This window comes from Leptinotarsa decemlineata, unplaced genomic scaffold (assembly GCF_025532065.1).
Source record: "Leptinotarsa decemlineata unplaced genomic scaffold, Ldec_3_MD MMD2_tig00001621_RagTag_RagTag, whole genome shotgun sequence".
Lineage (NCBI taxonomy): Eukaryota > Metazoa > Arthropoda > Insecta > Coleoptera > Chrysomelidae > Leptinotarsa > Leptinotarsa decemlineata.
This window is the reverse complement of record NW_027412566.1, coordinates 1,357,905-1,385,087: the sequence shown is the minus strand read 5'-3', so window position 1 is coordinate 1,385,087 and position 27,183 is coordinate 1,357,905. Positions and strand designations below refer to the sequence as shown.

Sequence of the window (27,183 nt, the reverse complement as noted above, 5' to 3'; positions counted from 1 at the left end):
GTAATATGAAACTGATAATGAACGAAAACTCCACGAAAGCTGATACTATCGGCTTGTTTGTGGTGACATAGTTTTATGGTGTGATGTTTACGAATCAAATGAATACAGTCAAAATGATGGAAAAGAAAAACAAGAGAAAAAGTGAGATTGCATATCTGTATCTGTAGAGTAGATAGGGCGAGTGTAAGCCCACAGCACTCAGGCCACATGTGATCCATTGTACATCCTCCCGAGGAGTTGTCCTCCTAGGTCATCATTCATCCTGTCCTTTCCAGGAAGGCGGACAAGTCACTGGAAGGCATCTCCTTTATATCGGCAGGTATAGGCCAAGACTCGCCAAACACACTCTCTCATTGACGATAACTCCAAATATTCGCATAGGACATGCCTGACAGTTTCATCTTCCTGTTCACACATCCTGCATAGAGCTGTCTCCACTAGCCCCATATCATGAAGGTGTTTCCTTAGTTGACAGTGGCCAGTCAGAAATCCTACTGTTGAGCGTAGATTTTTCCTGGTCATCGCCAGATATATCTTCGGCGCTAGCTTCCCAGGGTCGCTCAAGGTGATCCTGGCAAGATTGCAATCCTTAGGCTAGGTGGTCTAGAGTACTCTCTTTCTTTGGTTTTTGAGCCATCTGTATATATGCGTATTGCATTTGTAGCATCTTACTCTGTGTTCTGTTTTATTTGTATTTTGTAGAGTTTATCAAACACAAACCTGGGTTCAATTGCATCACTGGTTGCCTGCAGCAGAGGTTGCGCAGTAAGCGCTTCTCGCCATAGGCCCAGCCTCAATTGACCAATTCCTACGTTAAGGTTTACATCAGACCTGCGTAATCGTACCATGCCCATTACCGCAACCTTCTGGAGATTCAACTTCAAACACTTATTTTGGACAAGAAAATCTCCAGGAAATCAATGTGTTCAGAAATACCTATTTTATATCCATATTTTGTGATTTGATATTATTGAATATTGAGTTTTTGCAACTGACCTGGAATCAACACTTGGACAGGATAAAGAAGAAAGCGGATGTACACTGATGCTCGCCAGACGCACCTATGTAAAAACATGGGGGCTAAAACCAGACATGGCATATTGGCTATACACGATGGTGGTTAAACCCATGATAACATACGCATCTCTGGTCTGGTGGCTGAAGATGAAGCAGGCGACCGCCATCAACAAACTAGGGAAGGTGCAAAGACTTAAATGTTTGGAAATGACGGGAGCAATGAGAACTACCCCAACAGCTACATTGGAGACACTCCTGAATATACCTCCTTTACACTTTGTGATAATGGGGGAGGCCAGGATGGGCCAACTCAGACTCGAAAACTCATCGAACTACAAAAGATCGGACCAAACAGAAATTTTGGAACAAGTGGAGGAGTACATATTGAATATGTGCACGGACACTTCGGTGTCATGTGGTCCGTGTTAAAGGTTATAACCTTTAACACAAACTTCACGGCCAACATCATAAGCCGTGAAGAGTGAAAGACCATCAATCATCACGAAAACATGTTTGGAAAAAACACCTGGTATACAGATGGATCGAAGGCCAAACATGGAACGGGAGCTTGAATATACCGAGTGGACAGAAATCTAAACTACTGCTATCCGCTAGGACTATACACATCCGTCTTTCAGGTGGAAGTGTATGCAGTGTGCAAGGCTTATTGAATTGAGACCTCAACGAAATGAGCGAACGTTTCCTATTGGGATCGCACGCTAAGACGTTAGGCTCCCTTGACTTGTTTTTTCTTAAATGAGACACCCTGTACACATTGAAGAATCACACGTTGAAACGATAGAGCCCCGTTGAAATGTCATGTTTTTTAATGACGCATTTTGACACACCCTGTACACATTGACGTCATGTTTTTTTCTTTAATCCAATTTTTCATTCATTATTATTATTATATCATTATTTTCCACTCTGACTTTTTTGAAACACCCTGTACATGTTTTTTTCCTAAACGATGAGACACCCTGTATGGCAGTCATGTTTTTTTCTTCAATCCGATTTTTCGTTCATTATTATTATACCGTTATTCTCCACGCTGACGTATTTGAGACAGCTCGTACATGTTTTTTCTCAAACGATGAGACACCCTGTACACACTGAAGAATCACACAAAATGACAAAACTGTGACACCAAAACTGGTCTGGGAATATCATGAAGAACTGAATGAACTTTCAAACAGGAACAAATCAACTTTGTACTGGGTGCCAGGGCATTCAGGAATCACAGGTAATGATAAAGATGATGAGTGCGCTAGACGCGGATCATCAACTTCATATACAGGGTGTCCCTGGACTTCCTCTTTTCCTCTCGGGAATGTATAGATGGGGTCAAAATATCACCAGTACTTCATATAACTTTTTTTCCTAAAATCCTTCGTTACCAAGTAACGGGCCCTCGAAGTTACAAAATGAAAAAGGTTTTTCTTTGATAAGTTTTCAAGTGAATATTCAAAATCATCCAAATTTTGGTAATTGACTAAACAAATGAATTCCTTCGATGAGCTTTCATGCAGGAGTCAGTTGTTTTGCTACAAAGTCAGGAACGGACTACCCCCGATGGTCCACACCCCAAAACTTTGAAACGACAGATATTTTTCAACAAATTAAGGTTACTTGGACAATTTTATGAATAAGAATACTCGTGTGGAAAGTCGATCGGAGCAACGAGTCTTGATAAAAATGTAGTTTCACTCGACGACATCAAACCCGCTCGTCCACCATTATTTGAAATGAATAATTATCAAAGCAGAAATAATAATGATAACGTTAATTCAACAACATTTATCCTGAGACGTCTACCATTATTCGAAAATATTAGTTTTTAAGGAAAATGGAAATGATAGGTAAAATGTTCATGACGAATTTTTATAATGCAAACACGTTCAACTAACGAAACTCAAGAGCCTCAAGAGCAAACAGAAATGAAAAATCCGCTACAGAAACTGCTCGATATGACCACCTTCTCTCTCTATACATTTTCTTAGTCTGCGAAGACACCCTCTCTGTACTTGAAATAGCATTCCAGGGTCGTTTCGTATGGCTTCACAATGTAATGTTATTCTATTCAACAATGCATCTCTTGTGTGAATAGGTGTAGCGTAAACAAGGCTTTTTAGATGCCCCCACAGAAAGAAATCCAATGGATTTAAATCCGGAGACCGCGATGGCCATAAATATGGCCCACCTCTACCAATCCATCTATTGTGGAAAATATGGTTCAGATGGTCACGCACAATCAAACTAAAATGAGGAGGAGCGCCATCATGCATAAACCACATATCTCTTCGGGTTTGCAATGGAACATGTTCCAAAAGTCCATTCAAATCGTTCTGAATGAACTCCAAATAACGTTCTCCATTCAATCGGTCCTGTAGAACGAATGGTCCTATAAGATGGTTTCCTATGATACCAGCCCAAACATTCACGTTGAATTTCCGTTGGTGTTTGGTTTGCAATATCCCATGGGGATTTTCTTCGGACCATATATGGAGATTATGAGAGTTGATAACTCCATCTCTACTGAAACCTGCTTCATCAGTGAATAAAACTCGATTAATAAAAGTCATATTCTCTCTTTGCCTATCCATGAACCAATTGGCATATTCCAGTCGTGCTGGAAAATCTTGAGGTGTCATGGCATGTACCTTCTGGATGTGAAATGAGTGGAGCAGTTGTTCCCTAATTATTCTATGAATAGTGGACTTGGATGTATGGAACTGTTCTGATAGATTTCTGATGCTCATTGAAGGATCATCAGCGACGGCTTCCAAAATATTTTCCTCCAATACAACGGTACGTACAGTCCTAGGAGCGCCCTCACCACCTCGTTTTGGCAAAACTGTACCTACAATAATATCGAAATAAAACAACGTGCTCAAATTAATTATCAATTATTACATACCTGTCTCCCTCAAGCTGTGATCGACACGCTCGAATGTTTCTCTTGACGGTACCGTTCTATTGGGAAAATGCTCGGAATACAGACGACGAGCTTCTGCAGCATTACAAAATGCTCGTCCATAAAATACATGCATATCTGCATATTCATTGAATGTAAACTGTTCGGCCATATCAAAAAAATTCGAAATATCCTATAGAATATTGACAATACAATGATAGTCATATGACAACGCACCACTCAACAAAACAAAATCGCATTCCAGTTTCTCATTTTTTATCAAAAATTTCTAAAAGGTTTTTTTGTCAACATCTGTGAAAGAAATGGAACATAATTATTCCCTGGATATTTTTCACCTGATCATATGCAGCCGTTTTTGTAGTTCATTCGTTTGCTTTTTATTAGTATAGTAAATATTTTTTCCGATGTGCGTTTTTTCAGCTAAATTTAGATTCGTGTTAAAGAATTTCTCCCATAAAATTATAATCATCAGTGAAACTCCTCAACAGTTTAGCTGTGAAGAAGAATTTGAAACATTCGAATGTTGAGTTTCATGAGATTCAGATAACTGATCAACACGAAACGTGATTATTCCACACGTATTATGTACATACAAAATATGGAATGAATTCGATATTTTATAGTAGAGTAGCTTGTCAGTTTAAAAACACCACGAATCTACAGAACTTGATATTTCTTTTGAAAAAATATCTGCTATCACAATTGTGACTTAAACTTCCATATAGGTACTGTACTTTTTGTTTACGACTTCATTTTAGCATACTTTGTATTATTCCTGTTATAAATGTTGTTGAATTAACGTTATCATTATTATTTCTGCTTTGATAATTATTCATTACAAATAATAGTGGACGAGCGGGTTTGATGTCGTCGAGTAGAACTACATATTTATCAAGACTCGTTGCTCCGATCGACTTTCCACACGAGTACTTTTATTCATAAAATTGTCCAAGTAACCTTATTTTGTTGAAAAATATTGAAAAATATCTGTCATTTCAAAGTTTTGGGGTGTGGACCATCGGGGGTAGTCCGTTCCTGACTTTGTAGCAAAACAACTGACTCCTGCATGAAAGCTCTTCGACGGAATTCATTTGTTTAGTCAATTACCAAAATTTGGATGATTTTGAATATTCACTTGAAAAGTTATCAAAGAAAAACATTTTTCATTTTGTAACTTCGAGGGCCCGTAACTTGGTTACGAAGACTTTTAGGAAAAAAAGTTATATGAAGTACTGGTGATATTTTGACCCCATCTATACATTCCCGAGAGGAAAAGAGGAAGTCCAGGGACACCCTGTATAGTTTCTGAACCAGCTCAGGGGGTACCAAAAGAAGCACACAGAGTACTGGACAAAAGTACCTGGCAACAAACACAGTAGAACCTTCATTAGGGAACCGTCCGAGGAAAGAACCGAAGAACTACTTCAATATAGTAGGGATTGGTTCAGAATAATTACAGGGCTGCTAACCGGTCATTGTCCGCTTAGAGGACACTTGAATGAAATGGGGCTGTACAACGGAGATCTCAGCTGCATGTTATGCAACGAAGGGATAGAAACAGCTCTAAACATCTCATGCGAAGGTGAGGCACTGAATCACAGGAGGCAGGCAATATATGGACGTACAAAATTACGCCTAGAAGAATATGACGAACAATCAACACGGAACCTGTACAAACTAGTACAGGGAACGAGACTGATGGACTGGGTGTCATGAGAAGATGGAAGAATAAACGCAATGAGCCCAAGAGGCTGCAGTGTTTTATGGAGACTTGGACTAAGTGGACAAGTCAGACAGCTACCGAGGTACAAAAAAAAAGGTTTTTGTTACAATACTGTATAGTTTTTGAGTAATTGTCGGTGATAACAAAAAATAAAAATAGCTTTGCACCAAAAACTTTGAAAATTAATTTACTTTTCAAAAAAATTTACCGTGGTCAACACGACAGTTGTGTAATTTGTGATATTACAGGCTTTCAGATTGAACGGTCATATAAAGGATGCTGTCTAGCTATCGTTTCAGCAAAATTTGTTTTTCGTAGTCCACATTTGGAAAAAGAAAAATTTTTGTCGAAAAACCCTAAATAAATAAGTTTCCTATATGGTGCACACTTTGGGGATGATACTGTATGTAAAGTGGTGAACAGATATTTATTTATCTCATAAATACACCGACTCTGAATGAGGGGATTTTTCGTTGACGGCTCGTTTGAATAGTTTTTATTCAACCTGAATGAAGTATAATATCACATTGAAAATGATATTAACACCTACAAAACACTCACATGAATCGGAAAACCTCTAAAAAAAATAGAACAATAACGTAACATAACGTACAAAACTGGTAACGCTTCGTGACGATGACAATTCAGGTGCTCTCAAGCTAATATGTCGGATAATGCTCAAAAACTGATATAGGAAAAACATCTAGAAATTTCCAAACTAGAATTTTAGAACACAAAAGAGGTCTTCAACTGGAGAAGTTTGATTATATCTGAGCTTTTTGAAGTTGTCTAGAATTATTCATCAATTTCTAATTAAGTTTTGTGCTGTGTAAAATGCATTGCGAAACAGCTCAACTGAAGCAATTGATATATAGTGGAATGGCCTTGAGTAAAGTACATCGAGCCAAAATCGATCTATCCATCTAAAACCAAAAAAAACTCCCCATCAAAAAATGCCATTCAGGGAAATCATGGATATTCGTACATTCACCCATCTTTGATCCTAGCAAGAGATCGAGCCGAATATTCTGCCTGAATCCAGGCTACCAAACAAACTTTGTAAGTTGAAATTTGGTGGTCTCATAGTGCCGCATGTGGAGTGGAATTGCATGTAGCTACCTCAGATGGGGTCACGGCTGGTGGAAGAGGGGTCGACGGTTCGAGGCAGATATATGCACTGGAAAAGATATTCGTCCATTTTTCCATTTCATTTCTCCGGAAAAGATGTTACCCGGAGCTTTCATATATTCCGATAAATCGGACAGATTTTCGATTATGTCAAGAGCAACTCGTTGTTGGGAGGGAACTTTTTCGATAGTATGACTGGGCTCACAATGGCTGGCTACTATTACGTCAGAAGCGGATGGAACGGTGAATACTTCCGGGATTTATTGAAAAAAAAACATTTTTCATTGTATTGCTGAATATACGATTGTCAATTCGCAAATATATTCCCTTTAGTTACTTTTGCATCCCAGTTGGATGTACAGTGTGTGTCAGATTGAGCTACCATTGAAATTTTACATATTAATGAATTGGTCTTTCTCTAATACACAGGATATCGGTAAGAGCGTGACCTATAATAGTTATTAGGGATAAATTGCTTGCCAATGCCAACGGGTATAGGTCCTTCTGCTCGGATTTACAAAATCCACAATTCCATATGTAACACAAACGGATGGTTCAATTGCAACAACAGTAACAACATAGAAAAAGCAAATCTACCAGCTGAACGATTTGCGTCCCACTCCACGGTCGATTTTTTGGGAATGGATCTGGATGCCGGAGAGACGTATACTTACCTCGGGGTGGAACAACGCCACTCACAAGAGGTAACTGCAGTGAAAAACTCTCTCCGCGGCAAGTATCAGCACAAACTTTGACAGATCTGGTCATCGGAACTGTCGGGGAAGAACAAAGTTGCTGCAACAAATATGCTTGCAGTTCCAATCTTACTCTACTCGTTTGGAGTAGTGAGGTGGACTTGGGAGGAGCTGTATCAACTGGACGTAAAGACCCGAAAAATGATGCATCTCTATGGGAGTTTGCATCTCAAATCGTCCGTTCCACGGTTATACTTCCCCCGACAACAGAAAAGCCGTGCACTTTTGAGTTTGGAGTGTCTACATGACAGAATGGAACTGGATACAGCCTGTAAAGTCGTCAGGAGTTCGGATCCCCTTCTCTGCATGGTCCGTGATAATGAGAGAGCAAGAATTGGAGCATTTCTCCTTAGGGCAGCTGCCCGAGCAGCTGATGAACTCGGTATAGTTTTCGACTCTGAACAAGGTGACTACAACTCTGTCACCGAGTTGGAACCCGTTCAGCAAAAAGCGCAGAGATCACCTTACTTCTGCGGAGATACAAAGATAAGCCAATGCATGGGGTCTTCTTCAATAACATTGGAGACCTTAGCTTATCAAGGCGCCTGACGTTCGCTTTTCTCAGGTCGAGTGGGCTGAAGTCGGAAACTGAGAGGTTCATCATGGCTTGCCAGAATGGTGTCTTCAACACCTTAGTCTACCGCAGTCGCGTGATGGGTATAGAGGTTCCTAACACAAGGTGCAGGCCTGCTGCGAAGCCCCGAGACCTTAATGCACTTGCTATCAGCATGTCGGCCTATATCCATCGACATAACGCGGCTCTAAGAGTGCTATAATACTACCTACGGCACTCTTACGGTATTGACGAGACACCGGTGTTGCCCTACGCTCCGGGGGATATTGAATCCGTTGTGGGGAACGAGAAGTGCCAAATTTATTGGAACTATTCGTTCCCCACCCTCAGGCTTATTCAAGCTAATAAGCCTGATGTAGTCCTTCTTGACCACCAGACCAAGACGATATTTGTCGTGGAGTTTTCAGCTCCTGGCGACATGAATATGGTCAGAAAAGAGGAGGAAAAACGGATAAAATATCGAGATTTTCTCTTCGAACTCCGCAGACTCTATCCAGATCACTCTGTCAAGATGGTTGTTCTGATTATTGGAGTCCTTGGTGGAATGATGTCTTCTCTACTCTGTCATTCTTTGCTCACTGCGTTTGCTCAGGGCACATGATTCTCGGCCCAATGATCCCTTATCCCACGGTGTGGGAAGTGGTCATTGGTTGATAATGCTGGCGTGCCCTCCCGAATGTATCGGGGCTTCGGGGGATAGGGCCTGACCAGCGCACACTACTGTGAAAAAAATAATAATAATAATAATAATAATTTATTAAATCCTTCATGATCACAAGTTGATATAGGATACGTCGACATTATACATACATAAAAATATTTGCAAAACTTGAGATACAACAAATAAATACATTAAAGTGTCACACAAAAATAAGGAAAAAAGAAAAAAAAAGTGTATTGAATATATATACAATACACTGTCATCGACTTAGATTTTCAGCGACATTGTAAAAAGAACCGTTGAGTAGAAATTCTTTCAGGGTTTCTTTGAAATTAATTCTTCTTTATTTACCCTTTTTATGCAATTTGGAAGATTATAAAAAAGCTTTGCTCCTACGTAGGATGGACTGTTCTCATATAAATTAGTTGGATGTTTTCCAACCTAATGAAAGTACAATTTCTTGTTGGATATGTATGAAAATCTGAATTGCGGAGATGATTGTGTGAATGTTATTCATAGATGTGGAGCAACCCCATACAGCGATATTGTATGAGATGTGAGAATAAATTACGGCATAATAAACATTCAAAAGCTGATCAGTACTGAGTGTGGATGAAGTTGCCGTTTAACATAATAACCACAGTTCACTTTCTTTCTGACCTGACTCACAGCTGAGTTCCAAGTCATGATACTATCAACATAGGTACCAAGGAATTTAGTATTGTCTAACGAAATCACATCACGACTACTTACTCTGACTCAAAAATCGGTAATTCTCCTGACAGTTCTAGAGTAGAACTGCATTAAAACAGTCTTACTTGGGTTTACAACCAAGGAGTTTCTGTCGCACCAATCTGTAAATGCGACAGACAGCTCATTGAGTTTGACTTGGAGTTCCTCCGGGCTTTCAGCATCTGCAGCAAGTGGTGTGTCGGCTGCATATAAAATTATTTGGTTTGTATACACATGTTTTGGCATATCATTGATGAAAAGTAGTTACATCAGAGGTCATACATTACTGTATGATTGTGATTGACAGTCATCATATACATTTGGATCACAGCACATCAGCTGCGGAAGCATATCTTCACCGGCAGCAGGAGGTTAAATATCTTAATGAGGATCTAGAAATAATTTCCAATTGGGATGAGAGTATCCAGGTTCAATTCAATGCCACAAAAACCCAGGCATCGGTTTTCTTCAAGAAGATAAATGCATTTGAACCCGATATAATAATGTCAGGACACCAGTATGTCTTGGCACAATCATGTCGCTGGAATTGCAAAGGCTGCTTCTCAAAGCTTGAAACACTGTTCCGAACCAGAAAACTGTACACACTTCAGCAACTATACTATAGCTAGCAGATTCAGTCAGTGGTATGAGAGTAAACCAAGATCCCCAAAACCTTTCTAAGAAAGAGTCAGACTCAATATCAACAAGCTAAATTTTACCCTCCCGGAATGTTACCCATATCCACTCAACCTTCCTCCCCCATGGACCTTACCTGAACCAACATGCCTCACAGAGCTTAGTCATCTCCCAAAATATGAAACTAACTCTACATTATTCAAAAACAACCTACGAGCTATATTGGAGAATCACCAAGGCTTTACACAAATATATACCGACGCCTCCAAAACAACTGTGGGAACAGGAGCAGCAGTTGTAGGACCACATTTCTATCTCCAATTCAAACTACCTTCCACTAGCACGGTATACACTGGTGAACTCTATGCTATATTCCGAGCTCTCTTATTTATCAACTCAACTGAAGACAAAAATTGCAAATACCTTATTCTGACAGATTCGCTGAGCTCACTGCAAAGTATACAAAAATTATATCCCCCCAATTCATTAGTAGCTGATATGGAACTACAACTTCATGTAGCACAACAGAGAGAAACAGTTATTTAATTTATATGGATCCCATCACATATAGGAATAATAGGTAATAAAGAAGCTGATAGAAATACAAAAGAGGCTTTAAATAGTAATAACGCTAAAATAGTTCATCAAGTAGCACTGAGTGACTTACAGTATGCCATTAAAAAGAAGGTGGAAACGGCATGGCAAAATCGGTGGAGTGAATCAATTTCGAAACTTCGGGAAGTGAAATCATCAATAAAACCGTGGACAAATTTACCGAAAAAACGTAGAGATCAAATAATCATCACACGTCTACGTCTTGGTCATACACGATTAACCCATGATTATCTTTTTAAAAACACCAACCAACCGATGTGTGAAACCTGCAATGAACAACTCACTGTTAAACATATCCTGACAGAATGCCTAAACTTCGCCCCTCAAAGGAATCTGCACAGGCTGATAGGAACGCTAGAAACTATTTTAGGAACAAATTGTAATACAGATAATGTACTTTCGTTCATAGAAGCTATTCATATCAAAAACAAATTGTAAATATGCTAGTAAAATACTGTTCGCTAATAACCAAAATGGTTGATGCGATTAAACTAAAAAAAAAAACTTCAGCAACTTTTGATGCTTCATAAAGCTCAGATTAGACCTTCTTTGGAGTATTGTTCTCGTGTATGGAGCTCCGCCCTCAAACATATACTGAAACTGCTGGATTCCATACAGAGAAGGGTCATCCGACTGATTGGAGACGAAAACATCACTTGCAACCTTGATAGTTTGGAACATCAAAGAAAGGTTGATGATCTATCTCCCTTCTATAGGTACTTTCACAAGAAGTCTTCAAGTGACTTGGCAGGGTATGCTTTGGGACGGAGCTCCATAAATGAGAACAATACTCTAAAGAAGGTCTGACCTGAGCTTCATAAAGCATCAAAAGATGCTGAGGCGTGTTCTAAATTTTTTGAGAAACAGCCTATTAGTCGCGTACACCCTACCATATGTAGGTTTTGAGATGTCAAAATAGGAGTTTATAGCTGTGTGTCTCGAACTCCTAGATAATAATTTCAACTGAGATGACCAAACCAATACGGAGAAGAGAAAACTCAGCTACTATATTTCATTACAATGAAATGAGGAGAGATGGAATTTCAGTTCTAATTCAAAATCTGCAAGGCGATCACCACACATTGTATCATAAACCATAAGCGAGGCTTAACAAATACGTATCTAGCTTATTTTGCGATAATTTACGAATAGTCACACTTCATATCGGCGTGTTCTGAACCGGAAACAATGCATAGCAATGCAGTTCTGGATCAGCCTGGAACGCAGAGCAACAGTCCAATTTACGAGATTTCTGTATGATGGGCCGAACCGCTCGTATCAAATGAAATGCACTGGGAATATAGGACGTTGGAGACAACGCGGATGAGGAAATATTTCCCCGGAATGATTTCATATGAGGAAATTTGATGAATGAATCTGGCCGATTTTCCAATGCTATTACGCTCCCTGTTGGTTTTTGTTGGTAACATATTTCGGAATGCAAACGGTCTGGAGATTATGAAATGACATGAATGGTTTTCAGGTGATATCGAGACTAGAAAAAGCTCAAAACACGTAAACTCATCGGAATGCGTTTCATTTATGTTTTCAGTTGTTACATTACTACGGAAAGCAATGCCAAGAAATGAATTGATGAAATATATGAACTTTCATATAACTATGATAATATATAGAAACATGTTGAAATCGATATGGATGTTGTTGGATGTACCCATATATACACACACACACACACACACACACATATATATATATATATATATATATATATATATATATATATATATATATATATATATATATATATATATATATATATATATATATATTTAACAGAATAATTAGTGACTGGATTAACTATAAATCGGTTTAATTCGTGAGGTTGCAGTCAATAGCTGGGCTGTTACAAAGAAAACTCTTTGTTATATGTCAAGCTTTCGGTATATTACACACCTTCGTCAGGACAATAACGTGAGAATAAAATATTAAATGGTTCAAAAACAGATAGAAAAACAGCACGGCCTGATGAGGCCAATAGCCAGAAACACGTATCCGCGGTATGCCCCCCTTTTTGGAATGTTGTGTCTACAAATTGTTTAATTTTTGATTAATATCATACACACTCGATGAAATCTCTATTTGTATTTATATTCTGGACCCGGATGTCACGCAGGTAACTATAGCTGGCTCCGTGGTCATGTTAGATGTAGCCTAGGAATTCTAGGTCTTCTAACTGGAACCACAAATGTGCGGTTGGCTCCTGTTGTTGACTCCGTGCGTTTGTATTATTTCCTGATTTTGGCAAACAAGTGTTGCCCATCTTTACGCTTGGCTGCACCACGCTGATGAGGCCAATAGCCAGAAACACGTGTCAGCGGTTTGCCCCCCTTTTTGGAGTGCTGTGTCCACAAATTGTTTAATTTTTGATTATTATCATGCATACTCGATGAAATCTCTCTCTCTCTCTCTCTCTCTCTATATATATATATATATATATATATATATATATATATATATATATATATATATATATATATATGCATGTTAGATGATGCCTGGGAATGCTGGGTCTTCTAATTGAAACCACAAATGTGCGGTTGGCTCCTGTTGGTGACACCGTGCATATGTGATGTTTTTTTTTTTCCATTTTTGGTAACCAGTTGTTGTCCACCTTTGCAATTGGCTGCACCGCGCTGATGAGGCCAATAGCCAGAAACACGTGTCCGCGGTTTGCCTCCATATTTCTTGAGTGTCATGTCCACGAATTTCCTCTTTTTGATTTATATCATACACACTCAATAATATCTATATCTCTGTATATATATATATATATATATATATATATATATATATATATATATATATATATATATATATTAATATATATATACTAAATTTCACAGAAAGGATTTCAAGCTTTATGTTGCAGTCTGAGCATTGTACACTGTATATCCCGTTTTGGTCTTTGTCTTTTTCTTTTTCATATTTTTTTATTTTTTGTTGTTATTTTGATCAAGGATCAAGCCACCCCAACAGACAAAACAACACAATGATGGACAGCATTTACGTATGTAGGATAGCAAACCAAAAAACTAACAAACGTATTCAAACCACTGAACATCAACATCACATACAAGACAAACACGAAGATAACACAAAAAATAAACAACTATGAAATAGAAGGAGACAAAGACCAAAACGGGATATACAGTATATAATGCAACAAATTCTATATCGGCCAAACCAAGAAAAAACTGATCCAAAGTTACAATGAGCACAAAAAGGCATACATAAATCCAATAGTATATGAATCAAACCTCGCAACACACGCCATACAAAACAAACATAATTTCCCCCCACCAGAGAAAATAAAACTCATAAAACAGAGCAGATCTAAATCACCGATATCAACGTAGGTGTGCCACAGGGTTCTAAATTGGGTGCTGTGTTATTTCAACTATATATTAATAATGTTGAAAAACTATGTTGAAATGATTGTGTTACAATGTATGCAGATGATATCTTTGTACTTGTGTCAGAACATTCTGATGAAATGCTCAGAATACGTTGTAATGAGCTGATCGTATAACAACACATTATTCATCAATGTGGATAAGACACAAAATCTTCGGTTTCACAACCGTCAAAAAATTTTAACAAAACCCGATCTCACTGTAAATGGCAAACCAGTCAAGTCTGCCACCCATGGCAAGTTTTTAGGAATGTACATTGATGAACATCTTGATTGTAAAGTATATTGTTCGAGTCTGATATCAGCGTTCATTCACAGTGCTATCTTCTGAAAAATTCGAGAACGGTACTTACACATTCTCAATTGCTGATGGTATATGACGGGCAAGTGGAGAGTTATTCGCACTATGGTATTTGTTTCTTGGGATGGTCAACCACATCTCAGGAAGTTATCATTGCACAAAAAAAATTATCAGGTGCATCATGAATGTCCCTAGTACCGAAAACTGTAAAAGTTCTCAAGACTTCCATCGTTACATATTTTTGAATTGTGTCTCTATATTTTCAAGAATAGAGATAGTTTTGTGATGAATTCTGATATACATCAAGTGGATACTCGTTCTGAAAATCACTTCAATATACCAATCTGTAAAAATAGAGTACATTTCTGCTCTTCTGCTAATAATAGCTTACGTGCATTTAATGAACTACGAAATGAATTGAAAAACTGTTCTTCGTTATTGACTTTCAGAGAGCAATCCAACAAAATGTTTTTATTCAACAGATGATTTCTTTTCAGCAGATATCTCATAAGAATATTGTCATTTATGTTTCTGTTATATTTTTTACCGGCGAGTCTTTATATTCCAAAGCTCTGAATGTGAACTTGTTGAATCTAACTTATATGTTTTTTTTCTAGACTTGACCATTTCAATTCAATATTTTGTCTTTTGGGAAATACATTATTATTATTATTATGAAAGTTTGTACCACAGAATAATTTCCGCCAACCACTGATGATTTCTTCTGTAAAGAACGACTTCACTAAATTCGAGATCATAAAAAAATTGTAAGAGAAGTGAAAGAAAAATAATATTGTCCTTTACTCAATCCCTTTCTCGAACAAGTGTGATTCCGCCATTTCAGTCGTACAATACGGAGTTTTATTGCCGCACAAAGGTCACCCTTTCCGTTGACAAACAAAGCTGTTTCATATTCTTCACTGAAATGGGGTCATTTATTCCTGGATAAACATAAAAATAGGTTAGTGTCGGAGAAACGCCTGAACAAATACGTGATAAGAATTAGAAAACAAGGTCAATAATTAATTGGAAAGCCGGTTTCATCAAGGAGAAACTGTGGCTTCTGGAAGTAAATAACTCAATTAATCATTCTTGGATAGCTGCTCGCCAGAGTTTGGAAAACTGAAAAGATTTCTTTCTGAAAGTCTTGTTGTTTCAATTGTTCTTTGCTACGGAATTGGAAATTTATTCAGACATTCAAAGAGAATTTTCAAAGTGGAATATTGATTAGTACGCCGTGTGGAGACTGTTTTCATATACAGTGTGGTCAAGGTAATGATGTATATTGTGAGGATCTCATAAACAATAATTAAGAGAAGGAAGAATAGAATCTAATGAAGGTATCTGAAAATTGAAAATGAAATTTATTTTTCAACTCACGCAAGAACTTAGTTTTGTGTGATACTGTTTCTCCTGTCCTGTAGATGTATATAAAAACATATTTTGGAAAGAAATTTTTTCTCATGATGAATATCATTTATGAAACCACAAAAATTTTAGTGAAACCAAGAAAATTGTGAAGTTTCACATAAGTACAATGATGCCGTAAATGGCTAAAATAATATCTAACACATAATTATAAAAATATGTCTGGTTAAAATGTGTTGGTATTATCGACTAGTTGAAGTCTAGATACTTCTCAGTATCTCAAAAGCATCCATTGAGTATTAAAGTAATTTGACAACATAATTCATATGGTCAAAGGCCGGATATACTTGTGTGAAAGATTTTTTTCCGGTTTTTTGGTCGTGGTCTTCAGGTTTTCATGTCTGACGTTTCGTCTACTACTGCACTAGACATTGTCAAGGGCGATGTGGTACGGTCGCTTTTGAAGATGATAGCACAGTCAGCTATCGAAAGCGCTCGCATATAATTAATATAAGTTGTAGTTCCAACCTTTGGTATTCTGGTTGTTTGGTTTTTCAGTCGAGTATTGTATGAATGGTCTATTTGGGGCAGTTCATACTTGTGTTGGTTATGGTGAGATGCGAGATTAAGGAAGTACAGTTGATGGATTGTAAATAGCTCAGATCGTTGGAAGAGTTTATCTGACAGAAATCTGTAGCTTTCATTATACACTAGCTTCATCAGCCATTAGCTTTATCAGCCATTTTGGTGTCACTTCTAGGTTTTTAATATAATGATTAGTCATCCCACGCCAAACAAGTATTTAAGTACCTACACTTCTTTTCGTGGTAACAATGTGGACCTACCCGCAGCTACAAGGAATCCGGTATACCCCGAGTGTTCATAAAAGTTATCTGTGGTCTTCAGGTGACCTTAGACTTTGTTTGATCGTTTTTGTTGGCCTGAATATTGGTTTCACGTCGTGTTTCTATAAGATTTTTCCAATTCTGTCTGTAACATTTGTGAAATAGGAAAAGAAAACTTCTTCCTTGACCATCATAGCTGGGGTTACTTTGACGTTTCCTCTCCTGAGTTGTATGGCATTTTTCAGGTAATTTAGTTCCTCAGTAAATTCTCAGGTTCAGAAATACGTCGAGCTCTCTCAACCAACGTTTCAATTACCCCTATTTTTTATTGTCGCTGGTAATAGACAGTTCAAGAACTGTCTTTGTGTGTTGCTTTCCTGTACACTCTGTGGCTCAATGTACCATCTCAACATCTGTTCACAATAACATCCAAGAAGGCTAGAGTTGTTCCATTTTGAATTTGTTTTTCATGAAGAGAGACTTCAGATATAGTATAAAATTGTTTCGTATCATCAACATAACACAGCCAACAATATGGTTTCCTGGTCGCTTGATCTGGGGCCCTTCTTTCAAAATGTTTCATGAATGAACTGTCCATCGCAATACTATCCGTTTGTTCGTCAATAACATCATTTCACTATAAATAAGTTAATGATGAAAAGTCAGTAAAGAACAGGGAATACTTCGCTAATTAGCCTTATGGTGTCCTTGATTGGAACCATCGTGTATGGTTTCCAATCTGAGATTGCAGTATTGATGTTTTTCTTTATCCGTTGAATGTTTGATTGCGGAAGAGTTATCAGTTATACTGATAAAATAAAAAAAGACAACTATCGTCAGCTATATATTATCGTTATGTTTATATTTTGTCCTGTGTGGTATCAGAAATAAGTTTTGCACCTGAAAATGCGTTGGGCCTAGTACAGTCGCTTGTGGAATACTGCATTTTATGAGTTTGAGATGTGATTACTAATGTCGACGTTGTTAAACAACTCCTGGAAATATCTCTTGAGACTCATTTCATAATTTTCTAACGATTTCGAAAGAAATGAATTTTGGACTGAAATTATTCCTCGAAAATATTCCAAATTTCTTTATTGGAAGGCTAAAAATGTTCGAATTGACATCCTGTATATACAATGTGTCCAAAATGAAGATATTTCATTATGTGGATTTTGAAAAAAACTGTGGCGTTGGCTGATGCAGATAAAAGTATTATTTCATTTCATTTACTTTGATGAAATGAATAAAAACACTTTTGTTCGATTTCTACTAGTTATTTCATTCTAACGACCGGTTTCGGGTTTTACCTTACTATCAAGTATGAACCTAACATGTGAAATCTGAGAACAAGGTTATATAGAGAGTTTTTAGGTAAGTTGGAAGGCGAGGTAGTTAAACCAACAAAGGTGCCAACTATAAAATTCAACATTGAAGATTATGGGGATTTTCTGATTGATTCGACCATTACTTGATGAAGATCCATAGTAATTTCAAAAACTGCACCTCAACGATTTGATCTCCACAAACTTTGCGGAGAACAGTCGACTATTAGAAGGCATTTTCGAAGGCAACAAATGAAACTCGCAGTTCACCACACAGAATAATTTCTCCACTTACTGTACGAACACGATGTATGCTACCCGAGTTTCTCGATGTTAATGAGCTCTCGAGCTACTCCGCCGGCTGATATACTGCGCATTTAATATTTCAAGACATTTTCTAAACTTATCAGATGTTCTTTATGGATTTTCATCAAGAATTGACCAATTCCACTACATCATATTTTTTTTTATAAAAAAAATGTATTAGCTCTGTAGTAGTATGTGTGACGTTTCTGTCGCAACCTCCTGTACTATTCATCTCGAATAGAAACCCGATAAATTTAGCAATCATCGCAGTCTGGAAAAATGCAGTGAACTCATCCGAAATGATGGCTGATTTAGCGGGTATAGAAAATATGTAGGTACCATTTTCGATGTTCGAGTAGAGTTGCCTCGGGAAAGAGGCAGAAACTTCTCTGATAAACGAGAAAGGAGATTACAGATAAGCTGGGACCGTGCCACTGCAGACATATCCAGTTCAGAATTGTACTAGAGATCAAGTTTATGATCGCTCTTGAAACCGTAACGAGCCTTTCCCAGATATACAGAGGAAGTTTTGATTGATTTTTATCAATAATTTGCTGATGTATCAGAATACATTCAAATTCTTTTATTGTTGAATTTTTTCACGTCAATCATATGATTTTCTCTAGTGATTATTTTTTCAGTGCTGTTTGGAGAAGCACCCATCCTCTCGACATTTGTAGATTTTCACTATCGAAAAATGTTGAAGTGAAACTTTACAATATTGAGAGCAATTTCCAGAGGATAGAGATTTATGCAAGCGGAATCAACGGCAGATGGAATAAGAATTTAACCTACGAAGCTGAGAAGTAATAAAAATAGTACACAGTAAAAATCAAAATCTCAAAGTGAAGAACATCATCTCGATTTAAAGAAATCTTGCTCTCCTATATTCATGAGGAAATAATTTTTTTTAACTGAGAAACATATTCTCTCAAGTTGATTTTGAATCATTATTTCGAATGGACTGAATAAACGATACTTTTGAGTAAAAAACATATTCCACCAAGACGGCGCATACATTTTAATATAAATAATCACATTAGCTCAAGAGAAGTAAGTATGCATTCTTCAGTCTGAGCAAAATTAATCTCGAAGCAAAACTGTCTTGGGTTTTGAAAGAATGATATGTTTATTTGGAACATTATTCAAATTTCTCCGTATGAGAAATTAATTGAAATAGCAAACCATCCAGGCGTCCGACCCATACTCTTTGCTCTTTGGTATAGATCCGTCATCGTTATTCATATTATCATTGTGTTTACTTATTTCCACACTCTCATTGGCATATCTAGTTGCCTGTTGTTGTTAACTTGTCTAACTAATCTTAGTGAACTGAAGTCTATGGAATGGTTTTGTTGCAAAATATGATGGGCGACTGCTAATTTTTCAGGTCTTCCATATTGCAAGTGTGCTATGTGTTCCTTATATCTTACTTTAATAGATCTTTTTGTCTGTCCATAATATTTCGCATCGCAGTCCTTACATTCAATTTCGTAAATTCCAGACTTTTCCGAATTCTCGACTTTGTCTTTTGGACTTCCCAAAAAGCTCTATAGTGTATGACTTGTTTTAAAAACCACCTTCATACCTAGTTCTTTGAAAATCTTTCCAAAGTTCCTCGTATATTGGTGGTATGGAATTGAGATGTATTCATCTTGGTTTTTGTCCTTTCTGAAAGTCGAGATTTCGTTCATTCTTAACCTAAACTTCTTCTTTCTTATTATGTCATCTACCATACCACTCGAGAAACTGGTAGTGGCTGCTATTTTCTGTATTGTCCGTCTTTTTTTTGTGAACCTATCATGCATTATAGGGAAAGTCAAAAGACGATGCACTAAAAAATTTGTCCACAGTGATGTGAACTGTCAGGAATATATCTGTACGTGCTTGTTTCTCTTCTAAATATATCGTATTAACCCTTCATATTGGCTCCTCATTACGAAAACGTCAAGAAATGGTAGTTGTCCCTTATTTTCTAACTCATACGTGAATTTTATTGATGGACATCTTTTATTCAAAATGGAAACAAAGTCGTCAATATTCGTTTTTTTGGTATCGAATATCGCGAAAATATCATCCACATACCTTAGCCAAATCCTAGGAAAATACTTCGACTTTTTTTTGGTTTCCATTTCGAATCTGCTCATGAACAGGTCTGCCAGGTAGAGGGACAAGGGGTTTCCCATGGCCGTTCCTTCCTGTTGTTCATAAAAGCAACCTTCTACCTGGAACCCATTTTGTTCCATAAACAAATAAGTAAGAGAAACGAATCCATCGATTTCGTTATTATTGAAATTATTTTTTTCTAGTAATTTCCTGAGGTATTGCAAGGTTTGTGGAATTGGGACGTTAGGAAATAAAGAACTAACATCAAAAGAAACCAAATTCTCACCTTCTTGCAGAACCACGTTTTTTGTATGTTGTATGAACTCTTAAGACTTTTTTATATTAAAACTTGGTTCCGCAATAGACAAGGTTCCAAATTCTTCAGTGAGCCACTTTGCTATTTGGTAGGTAGGAGCTCCAATAACTGACACGATGGGGCGCATTGACTTTCCCGGTTTGTGGATTTTTGGGAGGCAATATAGTTCCGACACCGTTGGGTTGGAAACTTGTAACTTCCGTTTCAGTTGAGGGGTAAGTATGTTGTCGCACTTCTTGAGGACGTCTTTTACTTGGGCAATCATCTTTGGTAATGGGTTCCTGGACAATTTCGCATACGGTACGTTAGTAATGAGAGTATTGACCCTTTCGTAGTAGTCCGATTTATCCAGAATTATTACTTTGTTACCTTTGTCAGCAGGAGGTTGAATATCTTAATGAGGATCTAGAAGTGATTTCGAATTGAAGTGAAAGTAATTAGATTCAATTCAAAGACACAGAAACCCAGGCATCGGTTTTCTCCTAGAAGATAAATGTCTTCGAACCGGATATAATAACGTCAGGTCAGACAATTCCGCTTTCTGTTTCGATAAGTTTGTTGGGGGCTAAAGTGGACACCAATATGTCTTTGCACAATCATGTCGCTGGAATTTCAAACACTGCTTTTCAAAAACTTGGAACACTGTTCCGAACCAGAAAACTATACCCACCTCAGCAACTTTTGATGCTTTATAAAACTTTCTTTGGAGTATTGTTAACATGTATGGAGCTCTGCCCCCAAACATACCCTGAAGTTGCTGGATTCCATCCAGAAAACAGCTATTCTCCTGATTGGATACGCGACCATCACGTGCAACCTTAATAGCCTACAACATCGAAGAAAGGTTTGAGATTTGTCTATCTTCTACATATACTTTCACGGGAAGTGTTCAAGTAACTTCGCACATTTGATTCTACAAAGAGCGGCATATATTCGAAATACGCGACGGAAAAACATCATAAACTTGGGTTTTGATGAAGAAAGGTGGAAAATAACGGAAACATATTGATGGAACGCGAGCCTATTCGAATACTTAGAATAGAATTCTTGAAAAAAATGTAGACCTTAAGAATGTCGACCTATTATTCATATTGAGTCTTCTAAAATATTATATGAATTGTATCTATGTATATTGTGGTATGTTATTATCAATATTGCAAGCAATGTTTTGAAGGTGATCTTGCTGCTACTTTCCATAATAATTTCCAGTAACTATGCATTCAATTATCGGCTATGAATCGATTCATTTTCTCTTAATTAAGATATGTTGAGATATGTTCAAGATATATTTTTTCCCTTAACCAGCTATCATTCCCTTACGAACGACAACCCTCAGAAGTCGAAACATGTGCGAGCTAAGCACTAACGAGGTCTTACCTTTTAACGTGTGAATCAAGTGAGTGAACAAAGCAGTATTTAATATACAAAACATTTCTTACTAATGTAGTTGAGATAAAAATTAATCGATTCTATGGGGGTTAATTTCAAAAAGTAGTTGTTTTCTTTTATGTTTGAATACTTGTTTCTTGATTATAATTTTGAAAAACTTCGAAAGTGCATTACTCAGCCTCAAAATCTCAAACTAGTTCAGACGTAGAGATGAACGTGTTTGGGGTACGTGAAAATAATTTCTGATGCGGATATTATATTCTTGTGATGCACTATTTGGAACATTTGATGTAGTAATAAATATTACTGGAGTTCATTTCCAACACCAAACCGTTATTTTAACACCCCAATAGTTAATTTTAATTCTCACTCGATACACTCGATAATGCTGAATACCTCCAGTGCCCATTTTATGCAGTTTGTCCAGAAAATTTTCGTGTTGTACGCAGTCAAAAACACAGCTGAGATCAACAAAAAATCTCAAGGCTACATATTAAATCTGTTAAAATCTGTTTATCCTCCAACCAGGTGACAGTTCTGTGTTCGACATCCCTTTTTGCGAGCTATTAGTTAACCAACCTTTTAGCGTGCGATATTTTCATCGACGATCTTGTGTTGCTTTCAAATTCAGATCCAATGTGAATGAGTAGGTAAATTAGTGCGACATTCCCTTTAAAGTATAGTAAAAAAAGCATGTGTAGAATTTTGTCATTTCCTCACTACTTTCAGAGAGAAACCAATCCCTTTTGTGTACCCAACTGAATCCACTACAAATGTAAATCTTTATTATCTGTGTGAAAGCGAAATGTTCTGAGTGCATGGCGGATCAGAAAATGATATCGAATTACGGTCGTTCGCTGTAGCGAATAATGGATATATCCGACTTTTATACATCTGACTGTTCCATTAAAAGCACTTCGTTTTAATTTCGCAGAATTGAAAAGAGGTGATTTCTGTGGATGGCTGAGTACTGATGTTTATCCTGCTTTCATTCCCAGGATAATACCTAGCAGATGATCATTGAATGAAGCGATCCTTATCATCAAGAAAATTGAAAATGGCAATTCAATAATCAATCTAGTAGACCACTATTATAATATACATACAGTCATTGTTCACTGTGGTTCAGGTGTTCAATTTGGTCATTATTACGCCTTGGTCAAAGACGAAACGGACTGGTTTAAGTTTGACGATAGTCGTGTCACGAAGTGTTCTGGCGATATATTGAATCTATTGGAGCCTCTGGAGACACCCTACGTTTTGTTTTATGAGAGAGACAGAGAGAGGACATTGGCGGATCAAGATCTTCAGACGATGTGGTGCTGCAGGTTTTTCCGGGTTTCCTGCAGCTGAAAAACAAATGCGCCACTGGAATCAATGAAGTCGCCCCGGAACGCCAATAATTTTTACTGTTGTTTTTATATTTATCGTTGTTTTATAATTTCACAAATGAAAATTGTTCGTAGATATTTAGAATCTGATAAAACCTTTCTATGTATTACTCTCAAAACACTACTGCAAAATTGAAAGCGTATATTTTTAGAAGAGATTTACTTTTGGGAAAGGAAGGTTTTGGCTTCCTACGATGGAGAAGTAGAAAGCCAAAACGTTTCTGTTTCCAAAAATTATACTTCTCTAAAAGTATACCCTTTCAATTTAAATAATAATAATATTTATTTGTAGTTCCATATAAATACAATGAATATACAATCTATAAAAATGATAAAGAATGCATTTTCTTTCTTTATGCATTTTCTGCTTTCCTTGCATTTCGAACACGTCGGTTTTTCAATTCCATCCAAAGTTTCTTCTCTTGTAAAATAATCTAAGCATCTATATGCACTTTTAAATCACAGTGGGACTACTAACAGAGGACATTATACAGCATACTGCAGACACCCGTATACTAGCGCGTGGCACAAATACAACGATTCACACGTGTCACCAATTTCACCAAAGTCGCTTGTGAGTGGAGAAGCATACGTCCTCTTTTATGTAAAGGATGGAACAAAATCGCTCCTTTAAGATAACCGAGAGAAAGTTTAACTTTTAGTTTCTTCAATTTTGTAATTTTTTTCAACTTCTCATTTTTGTAAATAAAAATACTTTCAAATGTGAAAAAAAAAGTCAGAAACTTAAAAAAAAAAAAATTAGTAGGTATTTTAATTTAACGATTTTTTCATTGATAATTTGTTAGATTCATAGATCCATCCGGTTTTCGAATTTATGACAAATTTTATAGCATGCTATGGTCGTTTGACAGTTTCAAGGTGTGATTCACCATACATAATAGGTATTATCTGTAAAATATCAAAAATATTTCAAAAATGAGTGATTGAAGCGATTTTGAAGATATAAATAATACACCACCGGATATTTTGGAACAAGTTAATGTAACGGTACAATCTTTATTGTACTATTTCGTATTTATCTAAAGATAAATACGAAAAACAATATTTACATTTCAAGCGATGGGCCGAAGAAAAGCATATTTGTATTTACTCAGAAAATGTTATGTTGGGATATTTTTCTATATTAGCAAATACACTAAAAGCCATGCTTCAAATGAAAGCATGGCTTTATTTGAAGCATGCTTTCTGTCTGCTATAGAGCAGGAAAATGTATCAACCAAATGGTTGGGAAAAATACTATAGCTAAAATTCCTAGAAAAATTTCAGAAGAACCTCGGCAAGTTTACTTGCAAATTCTGGAGGAGACATTCTTACTTTGAAGCATCACGGAGGTTGGAAGTCTACAAATATCGCTGAAGGATATGTGCAGCAATCTCTTGCAAAAAAGCCAAAAATTTCGAACCTAATTATGAGAGTCACTAAAGTTAATGAAACTGATTGTAATCAGGCAAGTACGAGTATTTCCGAGGGATACCAGCTGTATAATAATAAAGTTAGTGAAAATATCACGAAAACTGCGTTGGATCAAGCTCTCAGTTCTAGTGGTATTCAAATAGCCACTGCTCAAAACTGCACGTTTAACATCACTATAAATAATTACTCTACCAGAAATTAAAAATATGTAGGATGCAGGTATGAAAATACCGTCCCTATGAGTTATACTGTACCTACTTCTCAGTTTTAGTTCTTTAATAAATTTTGTTTGTAAGTTTCATAAATAAATTATTTTTTGGTAGTTTCATAAATGAATTATTTTAAAATTTGAGGGAGGCGGAAAAATCATATGTATAACATGGGGGTAAAGTGAATTTTCCTCCCTTGAATGATTACTGCCCTCCGCAACGCGTCGGGCAGTAAACTTCATTTTCGAGAGGAAAAGTAACACTTTCCTCCCTTGTTATACAAATAGCTATTTCAATTCAAAAAAGACGTTTCTTCACAAGGCCACTGTCTAAGTATTTTCAACTGCTCAATGTCACTGCTGATTACTTAGTTATCCTTTTTATAAACATTGTAATTTTCTTGGAAAAGAAGTGATTACTATCACTACTACTAGTACAAGATCCCAAATTGTTTGTAAAGTAACGTCAATGAATAGATCTCTAGTGATGTGTTTTTGGATGTGAGGTAAATATCATCCCGAAGGATGTATATTCTCGAGAGGAAAGACGGATCCACTCCGAAAGATATAAAAAGAGGAATAATGGCTGACGTCGGCACACACTTTCTCTTTCCGAGGCTACTTTTAATGCTACGGGTCGGGACATTTTATAAAAAAATCGATGATGAGGCGGCGGCATGAAAAGTGGATCGCTTCTTGCCAGACCGACGCAGGATATTTTGTTAATGTCCCGTCACCCGCAAGGTTTTCGAACTGGATGGACAGTCAATCTCTCGGGAAGAGAATAAACAACGAGTTTTGTCAGTCGGAAGAAAAGATGGTGGTGGGAAAATATTATTTTTACTTCGCGAGTTTGTAACATTTTCTTTTTTCTCTGTTTCGAAAATTCATGACAATAAAATCCAGGGATGAACTATATTGTAGAATACTTGAGTCAAATCAAATATTCTTCGAAACATAATTTTTGTGGAACAGAGAGATGAAATCAAATCGAATGCAATTGATGGTATTATACAGTTATTCATTCTTCACAGAACAAATCCGTTCATATTTGTCCTGGGTAGTGTCCCAGATTTTGTACATGACTATTTGTATATTGTCATCAGTCCATATTATCCATAAATAAGAATTATCGAAGTAATAAATTATTGTTGGGGACTTTGAATTTCATTTCATAAGGTTCTGCACCTTACATTTTTTTTATCTATCAACCGATAGATACAAAATACAAAATAGCGCAGCCAACAACATGGTTTCATGACTGCCTGTTCTGAGGCAAATTATTCAAAACAAGTTGGTCTTTCATGAGATATTGTGAATTTTTGTGTCAATTGATTTTTATACTCTCTGGGAAGTTGCGTTTCAAACCCCTCCTCTGGATAAAGAAATTTCAACTCATGATTGAACTTAGATTTCTCTGTGAGCAGGTGAGTAGGACATCTTGAATTCGTCTTTCTATTCAGGAAGCTGATTGTGTTTTTCCATGCGTGATTTGAATGTTCTTTCACATCCACAGCAAATCAAAAACAATGACTTACTTGAATGAATGTTGTATAACAATTTCCAATTTGTAACTCAATGAAAGTGTGAACATGAAACCAATAATAACTCAAGTATGCAAATTGTGTTTGGTGTAAAACAGATCGGGAGATTATAAATTGTAATGTGTATGGGTCATGTTCGATATTTCATATGGGTCAAACTGGAATAATTATCTAAGTACGCATATAAGAACATAAAAACATCTTCCAGAGAAAACGAATGCTATTATTGCCTTCGCAAATTGACATGACATTTGTATTTCCAGATGGAAGGTATAAAACTCAATTTCTCAGAAAGCATGGAAATCGATGGATTCAAAGGTGCACAATGTCTTTTCACTTGTTGAATTTGATGTTCCTTTCAACTTCAGTGAATGAAAAATACCAGAAATGTATAAATTACACTTTTGAGTATAAGTGGATATATTGTATTCATTCCGAAAT

The 27,183-nt window shown here is 36.8% G+C and overlaps 1 protein-coding gene across 2 annotated transcripts in view; it reads right to left on the bottom strand.

Annotated features, from left to right (window-relative positions):
- Nucleotides 1-27,183, bottom strand: part of Ten-a (Teneurin-a transmembrane protein) — a 928,723-nt gene that overhangs the window by 756,888 nt on the left and 144,652 nt on the right. The window lies entirely within an intron of this gene.